The sequence below is a fragment of the Typopeltis vanoorti genome, chromosome 12 (genome assembly GCF_054136105.1).
Source record: "Typopeltis vanoorti isolate ZY-2024b chromosome 12, IOZ_Tvanoo_1.0, whole genome shotgun sequence".
In the NCBI taxonomy this organism is placed as follows: domain Eukaryota; kingdom Metazoa; phylum Arthropoda; class Arachnida; order Uropygi; family Thelyphonidae; genus Typopeltis; species Typopeltis vanoorti.
In genome coordinates this window covers 113901169-113913358 of record NC_143560.1, presented here as the reverse complement: position 1 = coordinate 113913358, position 12190 = coordinate 113901169, and the positions used below count along the sequence as shown (strand labels likewise).

Genomic DNA, 12190 nt, shown 5'->3' with positions numbered 1-12190 from the left:
ATTGAAAACGAATCATAACACACCGACTTACTTCACCATGTAAGCAAACCTATGGTCGCAATGGAAACACGGAAGCATTGCATCAGAACTCTCTTAGTTTCTAGGAGATTAATTTAGCCTGTAGATTTTTACGGAAGAAGACGTCACATGAGTTTGAAAACTTTTTTTTTAATTGTATAGAGAAATCCGTGCACTGTAGTTATTTCTCCCGACTTAATTCCCACCCACTTGTTACTTTTCATTACACATCTTGTTCCTTTCATTAGTCGTGTTAGTGTTTACATCCTACTTTCACTTTATTCCATAGTCACAATGAAACTTGATATTATTACAGCTACATGTTTATCAAAGTGATCTTAAGAATTAGCTCGACCTATTATATTATTATTATTACGTGACACCTCCAGGAAGTCCAAAAACTTATCGAGGGAGGGAGCTCTACAGCTCTCCGTCTCCACCACACAAATCTGCCAACTACAGCGAACTGCATTATCTACACCAACGCCATCCACCACCACCACTAGTATTTTCACTTACCTAATGCGCATTCGAACACGCAACATTTCGGCTGGAGAGCGGATACGCTATTCATTCGACCAATCAGACATGCAAAATTTAGTCATCCCTACCGGGACTCGAACCCGGGACCTTTGGATTAGAAGTCCAACGCGCTATCCACTGCGCTACAGGGACACATCGACTTTTCCTGTATATCTTTAAATTATTCTTAACTTGCTGCAACATCTATAAACTCCAATGACTAACAAGTGATGATGAATAAATTAGACTTGATATGAATAAATTAGATTAGATTTACTTGTCTTGTAAATACTTGATGTGTTTACACGACAGCACCTTCTTTATGCCAAATTGCAAGTTGTCTTGCAGTATCTAATAAATCAGAACATTGCAGACGATTTTAAAAGCCACGCCCACTAGCTAATTAGGAATAAATCATGTTGGTGGGCATAAAATAGACACCTACAATAAACGAAATTTCGAATTACTGTTCCAGCAATGAAAGCGTCAGTAGCTATTCCCACATATCAATAAATCATTTGAATGAAAAACAGTAGGGTGGTTTGAGTTAATATGTGTGCGAGGATGAAGAAATTTTTCTCGTTCATATTCAAAATTGTCATTTTCTGTCAAAATTGTGTCAACAACAAGATTCAAACTTCAGGTATGTGGTGCCATCTGTTGACAAAGTTGGGAATTACTTCAAAATACATCTGCTGTACGTACATGAATAGGAATATATAAATCACTATTCTGCTATTAAATCATTATACTTTTTTGCTACTTGCATAACCAAACTTATGTAGGAAGATAAATAATTTGGAAATAAAACTATACAAAAAAAAACATGCCAGAAATAACAAATATGTTAGCATTAGCAAGCAAGTGCAAATCCATCCGTCCTAAGGACACGAGAGCAATTTAAGACAATCTCTTTGGTTTTCTTCTTCAAATTAAATAATAAAAACTGTACTAAATGCAGAAAATGAGTACATCCCCTGAAATTAACGGAAAGTTACGCTAAATTAATTTCTGTTTGTGATCATGTTTCAATAAGAACACGATATTCTAGTTAACTGAATCATCAAAAAAAAAAAAAAAAAAACTGGAATAGCTAAGCGCATGTTCGTTAATGTTCTTTATGCGCATGTACGATTATACCTCTGCTTATTTACACAATGCAATGAGTAATCATAAAAGCTCTCTTGGGCAAAATCCAATTTCTTTTAAAAGTTAAGCATCCCATGACTCATTAAGCGAAAACTAAAGATTTCTCAGACGTCTAATATTAATTATTTAACAAACTTTATGGAATTAAATCACGAACAAAAACAACAGATAATCGATTAGAGCGGTCATAAAATATTTTATTTCTTTCTGTTACAACAACGAAATCATTGGTAAGTACACCAAATTGATTACTAAATTAATATAGAAAATTACAGTAATCAGGAAGATCCAACTAAATGTTTTTTAATTACACACGTCATTAATAACAGATTTATTGATCTGAGAATTTGAGTTATTAGGCATGCTTCCTGAAAACAAGTATTAGTTTTATAACGAGAGTGCGAGATAGGGTTGTAACTATATATAGAAGTGTAAACAATCAAATCTTACTCCTTATCTTTTGGTTAAATATTCGCTTATTAGTAAGTTTGTGAAGAAGTACTTCAAGATATAATTAATCCCTAACTTAACTTCAAAATAATTATTACTTTCTCTAAGAAACTATTAATGATTGTCTTATTATAATGGGTATCGTATTTTTATACGGTGTCACCATTTATTATGATGGTTTTAGGTGCGATATGCTTCGTTTTGTTCACTTGTCCGTTCACAAGTTATTTCGAGACTCTGGTTTGATAGATTTTGCTGAAATTTGGTATTATCATTCTCACCAAAAATTTTTACGCCACGTTTTTGTATGCCAAATTCCAGTTTTTGTTTTAATCCTATCATTAGCAGGGACGACAAAATGTTCCGAAATGATATACCGTAATTCGGTCCGCTCTGCCTGGATAAGGGCAATAGAAATTGAGTGAATTTCACACTGCTGAATGAAATTTAATGAAATTTGGTATGTTGTTAAGATCACTATTAAACTTTGCGATTTCATTTGGATCGTTTTAAATAGTAAAATTAGACAAAACGAAATTACCTAGTCCAGCCATAAATACTGTTACAACTTCAACAGCGCATAAACCTTTAATGTCGTAGTAAATCATTTGCAGCTTTCAGCACATATAAACCACGTGTATAACGCGCATATAGCAGCACTTCATGTTCGAAATATCCCTCTTTTGCCTTCACGCACGTCCGAAGTCTTTGAAGCCACATATCGATGGCGGCACCCACAACATCTAATAGACACTCTGCCATTGCTCTCTCCAAATCCATCTTTAGGCTGGCGATGCTGGGGTGTCGTTTCTTGGAGGCTCCTCTCTCAAGCTTCGACCACAATTTGAAATCAATGGATTCGGATCGGGACTTCCAGACGGCCAGTCACATGGTGATATGTAAGTCGGACACATCCTCCAATCACTGTTTTGTGTCGTTCTCGCCTTGTCTGCAGGGCCTGAGTTCTGTTGGAAGGTCCACTGCCTACTGTGAAACAAGGTGTTGTTCAGGGACCATGCCACAGGTTCCAGCACGGTGTCTTGATATACTTTGGCGGAGGGTTTGATCCTTTTCTCGCAGAAATGCAACCTAGATACCCATACCCCCCTGATACGTCATCCTCACGAAACCTCACTGGCGTGGGATGAATTCTAGGTGCTATGGCACGTACTGTGCAACCTGGGTACATACCCGAGCGTTTTGGTGGTTAAACGACTCTTCAATGGTGAAAATCTTCGCATATGTGAAGAGGATATCTCTGTGTCTGTTGATCACGTACCACCGGAGAAATGCCTTTGATTTTATCACGCTCTGTCGCTTAAGTTGTGGTATTAATAAGTTTCCAGTAGGATCTCACGCCCAGGTTATCAGTTATTACACGTGACACCATTCTCTGCGAAACATTAATCTTTTGCGACATCACTTTCTGTAATCTCTCAGGATTATGGCGGAGGCGTGCCTTCACAGCCTTCACAAGCTGTTGCATCCTAACATAGCGTGGTCGACCTGTTCTTTCGCGGTCAGATACATCTTCTGTATTGTTATAGCGAATAATAGTCTGATGCACAAGCATCCTACTTATCTCGAGTGTTTTTAGCGTGTTGAAAAATAACAGGAGTCTGCATTCTAACCTTGTCAAGTGCTATTACAGCTATACGGTTCTCATAATCTCCCTACTGCATGTTAACCCGCACAGCTAGACAGCTCTCTCTCTCTCTCTCTCTCCCTCTCTCTCTTTCTCTCGAGTGATGAACACGTAAATATTGGCTGCGCACAGCGCCACTAACAGAACCGGGCCCGCGCAATTCTGTGGGCAGCTAGGGGGGACGGGGGCGGGGCGGAAGTTGTAACACTATTTATGGCAAGACTCTGTATATGTCCACTGTACGTAAAATAAAAAACGAGATGAATTTAATTAGAACACGTCATAACATAAATACGCACTTTTTTTAATAAATAACATTTTTACTTATAAGATTCTCGCGAAAACAACAGAAGTATCTCCAATCGAAATTTAAAGTCTGCTTAATATCGTACTGTATGTACAAGAGGTATTGATGCACGTTGTACAATATTGTAGAATGGATACGCTAGTATTTATAACCAGTGTTTGTTGTATAAAAACAGTATTTGTTTAAAGACTTAAAAAAAATACTTTTCTTCTTCTAATTTCTTCTCTATAATCTCATTGGCAAAACGATATGACTGTAACAATATTTTTTCCCCTTTTTCTCCCCGGACCATTTTAATAGCAAAATTAGACAAAATGTCTATTCTACATTTGTTCAAATTGGTTCTTTAAGAGTTTCAATCGTGTCTCATGAAATGTGCCTTTCTATTATTGTGGACGATCCTTCCTTGCTTGTCAGCATTGAAATGCAGACGGAAATTTATTTTGCCCAATTTTTCATAAAAATGGTCAAATTAAATGAAAGATTTTAATTGTGATGTTAACTACAAAATTTCATGATATTTCATGAAGCAAGGAGAGATTATTATTATTATTATTATTATTAGTAGTAGTAGTAGTAGTAGTAGTAGTAGTAGTAGTAATATTATTAGTAATAAACAATCGGGTCGCCAATACAAAAAATACAAAAGGAAAACCACTATAAAAAAAAAAAAACAGACGTTCTACAAAGTAGCCTTGAACTGCAGACTAGATTAGCAGAAAAAAACCTTTTTTTTTTTTTTGTTACATGAATTACACCAAAACAGATTATGGTTAGTCATCTCTTATAATTATGCAATTTGTAAGAATGATAACTGGAACAGATTTTATTCAAAAAATTTCATTGGAAAACAAATTTTTAATTTTGCTTAACAAAAAAAAGATAGAAAAGGAAGATTTCATTTTATTATTATTTTTAAGCTGAATCCATTAAGGGAATTTTATTTAATTTGTTTCCGTCCAACCACTAAGAGTGGCGAAACTCTTATGGTGGAGTTAACTCTCTCTCATTTTTATATTAGTGCCGTTGATGAGCTAAAGTTTCGATAAACTTTGCTCTAAGGACCTGCACTTTTACAAACATCTTTTTCTATTTTTTTATTTATTTTTAAAACTTCATGAAATTCAGCAGAAGCTCCGTTTGTAGCCCTGCACATATCGAAATAATTTTCGTTATTTTCATGTCATTTTGGTAATTATAACTTTTTCCATTCGCTGTCCGTAGGCGATCTCTCAAGTTGTTCAGGAAGTTATTGACAGATTTCATCTTTAATGAAACTTGACGGGGAAAAAGTTGAAGTAGATCAAATCTGGAGATCGGGGAATGAAAGTGCAGGACGCAAAAAGAATTTCTTGGTTACATTGCCATGCTTTTATGCTGTACTCTACTGTCAAACGCATGCGCAGAATGAAACGTTGGTCTTCACAATGGTATGGGTTTAACGTTTTGTAAGGATATTACTAATTTCTTTTAAATTCTTTATAGAAATACGTTTCAGATCATTGATAATTTGGGCCAGCCATATTTGAATGGCTCCAGGTGGAAAGCGATTACCCCTCAGAAATGTTACGGCCTTGCTTACTCCTTTTGGGGAATAAAAGGCGTAAGCGGATTCCTTATTTATTTATTGCTCTTATTTATTATTCCCAGCAGTTTAATAATTATTAAACTGGCTAAGTGGGTGGTTGACGGATAGGTAAAAGCAAGTGGTATATGTTGGATATAAATCTACCAGATTTAAGGTGACCAGTGGTATTTCCAAAGGATCAGTTCATGAACCGTTGTGGTTCAAGCTATAAATTAATGATATTGGGAAGAAGCTGCCAGGATATGTTCAATTGTTTGCTGATGATGCAAAGATTGGCAGGGCAATCTGGGATGCTACTGATATACAGCACCTCAAAATGATTTGAATAACCTGGAACAGTGTGCAAATGATAATTGCTATCAATTCACTGTTAGTAAGTGAACACATAATGAGATTTATGAGATTCGGCATAATGAGATTTACAACGGCGCATTATATTGATGGAATTATTGCAAGAAATTGATGAGGCTAGGGATCTTTGAGTTATGGTGGATATGAAACTGAAGTTGAAAGGTCCTATTGCAAAAATTGCAAACACAACTCAGAAGATAATTATGATGTTGAAGCGACCATTGACATGTCAGGATAAGGAAGACATTTTTCCTCTTTACACCACGTTGATACGAACACACCTGGATTACTGCGTGCAGATTTGGTCTCTTGGTTTCGGAGGGGATAAAGAAGCTGTGGAAAGGGTACAAAGAGGAGTAACAATGATGATATCCGGATTATGAATGTATATTAGGAGCACAGATTGAGAGATGTGGACTGAAGACACACTAGTAAACTGGAGAAAGATGGTTGATATGATAGAGGTCTATACATTTCTGAAAGAGTGTCATAGGTTAGCAACTGATGAAATTTTTAGTTATTTAGAAGGTACAGAGAAAACAAGAGTTATCCTGGGAAATGAAGCTGGTGTGCACTTAAGAAAGGGGTCAGTTTTTTTTTTTTTTTCCCTTTTTCACAGAGCAGTCAGTGAGTGAGTGGAACAGTTTGACTGTTGAAGTGGTGAGTGCATCCATTGTGAATGCATTTAAGAGAAGGCATGACATCTGGTGTGGGTGATCTATGGAGTCCTCGATAATAATGATGATGATGATAATAATAATAATAATAATAAACCGGAGTTGTTTATAGTATTTTAAGGCCCACAACCTATTCAAATTGATTTTTGTTATCATAATTTTAGAATAAGATAGCCTCATGCCTAAATATATATTTTTGTATATAAATTATGTTTCCCAGGCCGGTTTGCCTTGTGGAGTGAAAAACTCTGCCACCTATATGAGACTAACTATCTCACCATCACCTGAAAAGACGCGATAAAGATTCTTCGCATTCTAGACAGGATTCGAACCAGTTCTTTCCAACCAAAGGAAAGAACTTTTTTTCATCTGCATATATAAAATAACTCCACCTTGATCTGATGAATTTTATTGGAATTTGGTATTTATGTGTAGCCCTGTGGGAAATGGCATTTGCATCCACAGTACATAGCTTCGTGAAGAAAATCTTACAAGTTCGATTCTAGTCGCCGACTAGGGGAACTTTTCTTAAGAGCCTTTCTTCGATTGGTTTCTGAGTTAGCCGATTTCTGGACCCCAGGCAAGTATGTTTTTTCCTCCCAAAATTTAGTTTTAATCCAGCACCTCAAGAAAACCATAGAACATACACAGTGCTAGAGTTAAATCCCCGAGGTGACGACAGTTATTTGCCACACTTTCTTCTTGAATGCAATTTAAAATCGTTGGTAGCCATCGGCTAGCTCTCTGTGATTGGCAAAGGCTGATGATTGGCTGCTTTTCAGTTTCCACAAGTTGGTTAGGGCTAAACGATCTCGCAGACTCCGTGTGGGAAGTAAAAGTAAGTGAAATTACATTATATTAATTATATTACTGATCAGTAAAAAGCTAAATTACATACGAAAATTTCCCCTTAATGGTTATTCCAATCCCATTACTGAATGTGACTGATATCGTTAAACTTAATGATGCAAATTTAAGGGTGGGAATTTGTGAAAAAACATCACGTTTACGGCGATTACGCTTCTGATTATGACCAAGGAATTTTGAAACATATCTAACTGGGCAAGCCAAAATAAATGTCAAATGTCTAGCAGTAAAGACTTCAGTTGATGTTGATTAGGGATTGTAAGATCAATATTCTGCTTTTTATGAATATGTTGGAGGACTGTTTTTTTCTTTTCTTTTCTTTCTTTCTTTTTTTTTTTTTTTTTTTTTCACCAAGCGATTCTACTTGCCCTTCTCAGGATCCTTCTTGTGTGCCAACCGCCAGAGTAGAAGATTAAACGTTAAAGATAAATGGAAAATGTTGAGGGAAATTATGCTTTCAGCAGCCAAACGATTTTGTACTGGTTTAAACGTATATCTGGAAACAATACAAACGGGATAAGAACCAAATTGATGAATTATATAACGAAAAGGAAATCGGTTTGGGTTTACTACATACTTCGGCGAGAATTATTAGCTTTGATACTCATAAAGGCATCTACAAAGCATTACAAAATGTATGACTTGCTAAAACAGTTTATGGACATAAGAATTACGAGTATATGCATATTTAACATCAAAATATCAAAATCAAAAGGCAAATTGCATTCGTTTTTAAGAGACAGTGCAGGAGATTATTGCCAACGAACTGACTTTAATTCTTTGCATTTTATTTTATTTTACTTTATTTATTTATTTATTATTTTTTTGTATTTAAATTTTATTATATTTATTGATTTATTTATTTGTATTTATATTAACGCAGGGAAGTTACTGGCTGTAAATGGACTAATTATATACTCTGTACAGGTAAAGAATATAAGCCAACTCTGTTACCAAAAGATTTTGATAACAGAATGAACTTGCGAAACAATTTGCAAGTGTGGAACTTAGTAAGGCTAAATGAGGTACAGAGGATTTATCCCATCATGCTATATCAAGAAAGCAAAGAGACAGTCAAAGAGTCAACTTTATTAACGAGGGGCTCCGCGAATTTTGCTGAAGTTTACTCCCCGCCCCAAAAAAAGTTCATAAAGTGATAGCCTCATAAGCTTATCATCTCTTGTCGTAAATAATGGTCTGCCTTAAGGGACAGTCCGCAGAGATATTTAGGTGCCACTAAAGTTATAAGAAATTTCAAAAACATTCTAGTGAAGTAAGGCGTGTTTATGAAACTTAGTGACTATGATACTGCAACTATGGAACGGGAAGTAGGAAATAGTTTAACATCATATATTTAGATTTTCGTAAGGCATCCGATACGGTAGTGCATTTTTCTTATGTATAAGAAAGCAATCTGGAAGATTTCCATTCGAAATTGGGAATTAAGAGAGATGAATATGTGTAGGGAAATATGGATTAGACTTTCGGGGAGACATGCTGATCAACTTAATGTAACTGACTAACTTCAAAGCCATGAATACCTGCTTCAAGGGAGACCCAACAGAAGATGGATTTGGCTGAGCCCGAATGGAACAACAAAAAATGAAATAGATATCATACTTTCTTCAAGCACTCATATTTTCAAGATGTTTTAAACCATATTTGCATCACCTCTGATCATAGAATGGTAAGAGGGAAAGTAGAAATACCAGTGAAAACTGAGAGAATCGTATTGCAAAAAAGGAAAAATATTATAAAAGCTGAAATACTTCACAGAAATAGGGATACCTTTAAGATATCAGTGAATACTCAGTGGATACCCTTGAAGGCAGTGAATAAACATTGGATATGTCTGCGCAGCAGTTGCTTTGCTGCAGCATGAAATTAGAGAACTGAAAAAAGAGGGAAAAAAAACAGGTGAATGAAGCAGATTTTCTTGATAATCAGTCAGCATTACAGTTTGCATCAAAGCCCAAGAAGCAGAAAAACCAATTCCTTAAATTATATTTCTAATCGACGTGTGTAGAACTGAAGTTAGCGGCGTCGTTTGCTATGTAATAGAGTGTGAAATAGTTTCTGTTCATATTAGAAATTCTCAAGTAGATGAAAATCACAAGATGAGAAAAACGGTTGATCATTAGAAACCAACAGTGGAAAACTTGGGTCAGGGATAGAGAACACTCAAGAGATAATGTTGACAATAGAGATTACACACAAACCATAATGGAGGGAGACAGCTCTTCCTCCATTTGAAGGTACAGCGGTTTCCACAAGCTGGTCGCCAGTTAGTACACAGAACCGATCTGATTGATCAGCTAGCAAATAATTCAGCTGCTGCCGCTGCTTCCTCTGCAAGATTGTGCCAGGAACGAGCCCGAGCATTGCAGCTTGCAGGAACACTTGGATTGAAGTCTTGGCACTCCATGTGTGAGTCTTGACCGAGTCCATCCCTTCTGCTAGATTCTCCTGCTCTATATATTTTCGTAATATTCCACCAACTACAACATAAAAGATTTTAGCGTCATAGCGGTTATAAAAAATCTCCCTCAAAAATCATTAAAATATGAAAAAAAAAGTATCATAATATTCCAAAAAACAACAAAAATATACTCCAGAATCCAACATAATAACAAAATTCCATGTAAAAACATTATGTTGCCCTTACCTACGTCTGGGGACCGAACTGTAAGATCACAAGTCTTGTGCATTTCTCAGTCAGGTCTGATATCTAATGCTAAAGGTTACCAGACATGGAATGACTTTTACCAGACCTTTATGTGATCTGCTTTGGCTCACAATTTACTTGCCTCATTTTGCTGCCTTAATTTGCTTGCTCGACCTCTCTTGTAACTGAAGAATTTGCTGATTTATTTGACTATCTCTGAAAGGTGACATATAGTCTAAATGCCTTAACACTGTAAAGTTAGGTAACCTTGAGATAATCTTTTTTGTTACTTTCAACGTTCATATTTCAGACTAGATCCCTTCTCCAACTTTACAGACAAAGCTGGAATAGAAGCTTAACTGTTTCTTATCACTAATGATTTAAGACAAATTGTTTACCAACCTACTAGATTTCCATTCTCCCGATACTTGCACCTTTTCTTAACCAGCTTTCCCTTTAAAACACCATCGATATGAACACTCTTCATGGTATAACTGGGCATCAACTTGTCCGTGTTTCCTTTTGTACAGTTCGTCCTTCCAGTTAATCTCAACATTATATCCTGTGGTATACTACAGCGGTACCAATACCAATTAAGATGATTTCGGAATTTCAATGCTTCGTTTCCATAGTCTGATCTTAGGACCTGCTCTGATATAATTAACCAAAATTATTCTCTCTAGGATGAGTGCCTTATCCTTATCCAAGCCCTGGTTCTCTAACAAATGAGCGAAAGCAGTCCAAGCCCAAAATTCTTCACATATCTAATTCCTTAAGTCAAAAACTCCAGCATCTCACTTAGTTTCAACCGTAAAAAAATTAAGAAATCCAAAACAGAAAATAAGGACCAAATTCACTAGTTTACCTCCTTCTGAAATGCCAATCGAATTTTCTGATCTCGTCTGTGACCGAGACTTTGGGATGCAACTTCTGCCCTTTCACATTTCCACCTTTCACATTCTAATAGTAGAGTTGGTAACATCTCCTAAAGGCTGACCTCACTAAAAAAGGAAAAGAAAGAAAGTTGTTATATTAGCATATATGGTGAAAATTTTACTGAATCAGCAGGAAAATTTAGACACAGGAGTTGCTCACTGTCCACGAGAAAACTGGGTGTGTGCCGAAGGTATAAAAGAGGAAATCTCTTCGCTATCACTTGCTATAAACACATGCTGTGGAGATGATAAAGCTTAATGCAGAGGGAATAATTAATATGGGGTCTTTAGCTATGGAGGTTCAGATAAGGAGGAAAGGCCACTTAGGGAAATGGTAAGTCACGGATTTTATGTAGCTGCAAAGAGATAATTATACGCACCAATATACAGTCGAATGAAGTAGAGGTTTTAGAGCGTAAATTTGGTAATAGCATATGAGAATTTGTCCATAACCAAGTAGGCAACTTGCCTCTCATTAGAAAGAATCACCTTAGAGTTTTAATTCTAGAAATTTTAATTCTATGTGAAATATTCAGTTAAGAATGGACATATAGAGAATTGCGAAGCTGATTATTATTACGCGTAACTTAACAGACAGCACTGAACATTGATGTGGTATAAGAAACTGCAAAAGGAAGACTATCAGCCAGTGCTTGGAAATCATAAAGGTATTGAGCAAAGTGGTTTCAGACTTCTTACCTGGGTTAGGAAGCATAAATCAGATAAGCATAAAATGTGATAATTATTGATTTTTTTATTTTATTATTTTTTTTTTGTAGATGCTGCTTAATGAAGGTATCGTTGTTTAGCAGGAGCAGTTTGAAAAAAGAGAAAAGGTTGTGAAGGAAAATATAAAGAAAAAGTGATCATCTAGATCAGGAGCATTGTAAAACAGGTGCAAGGAGGATGACCATCATAATAAGGAGAGCAAAGAGGATACTGAGAGGAAAATTATCCACACAGGTAGAAGAAATTCACAAAGAGATATTTTGCTATGTGGCAGGTAGAAGAAAGAG

General features: G+C 36.0%; 1 non-coding gene across 1 annotated transcript; it reads right to left on the bottom strand.

Annotated features, from left to right (window-relative positions):
* Window positions 1-620: 620 nt before the first annotated feature.
* Window positions 621-693, bottom strand: TRNAR-UCU (transfer RNA arginine (anticodon UCU)). Its single transcript has one exon. It is a non-coding gene; the product is annotated as a tRNA-Arg (tRNA).
* Window positions 694-12190: the final 11497 nt, after the last annotated feature.